The sequence below is a fragment of the Morone saxatilis genome, unplaced genomic scaffold, assembly GCF_004916995.1.
Source record: "Morone saxatilis isolate NCDOM2014 unplaced genomic scaffold, NCSU_SB_2.0 Contig23, whole genome shotgun sequence".
NCBI classification, from domain to species: Eukaryota; Metazoa; Chordata; class Actinopteri; family Moronidae; genus Morone; species Morone saxatilis.
The window spans coordinates 16290331-16291244 of NW_023339796.1; positions in this window are offsets into that span (position 1 = coordinate 16290331).

Sequence of the window (914 nt, forward strand, 5' to 3'; positions counted from 1 at the left end):
TTTTTATTTCAGTGGACACATGATGGTTGTGCCACATGTTTCAGTATTTTTACAATGCATTGAACAAAGGTTCAGTATTACATCTAATCACCCCCCCCCCCCCCCCCCCACAAAAGAACGATGTGAAAATGTCAAAACGTCACTCTTGCTTTTTTCCCCCACAAAAGAACGATGTGAAAATGTCAAAACGTCACTTTGCTTTTTGTCATCTTATCAAATGAATGCGATAATCAGCCTTTATACAGTGATGGTGCATTTTCAGCGCTGCTTTATCAACACAGGGTTTTGTTGTTACAGTTGTTATTATCAACTTTGTCAAAAGACAATTCAGTGAGGTATTTTCCCCGTTTTCTGTTCCTACTTCTTTATTTGGAAGTGCATATTTAGTACGTACACACACACACACACCATTAACTTCCATTACTCAATCAGTAAGCTGCTCTTGTTGCATCTGTTACATTGCTTCATCACATGTTACTTTCCTTGATTAGTTTTCACTGCTGGGATCGTGAAGCCACGTGTCCTTCCTAGTCCAGTCAGAGCGGTTCCGCTGGGACTGAAGGAATGGATCACTTTTTGGAAACTTCCGCCCTGTTTAGGACTTTTGTTTAATTTTTTTGAGAGCAAAGGTACAGGGGATCAGCTGACCATTGCACTATCACGAGGCGCTCTCGGTGCCTTACACCTCATCACCTGGAAACTGTAGCGAGGAGTTTGACATGGGAAAGTAACTGCAGCGTGATCCAGTATGTAAGATCAGCTCCAGGTCAGGACAGGTCACTCCTCCATGTGTGTGATTTAGGACCAGTCCATTTCATATGTGTGCTGTATATACATTATATACAGTCTAGGAAGACTTGAAGCCTGATACTGCTGGTTTTGTGCATTTTAGCCCATGAACGACATACACACAA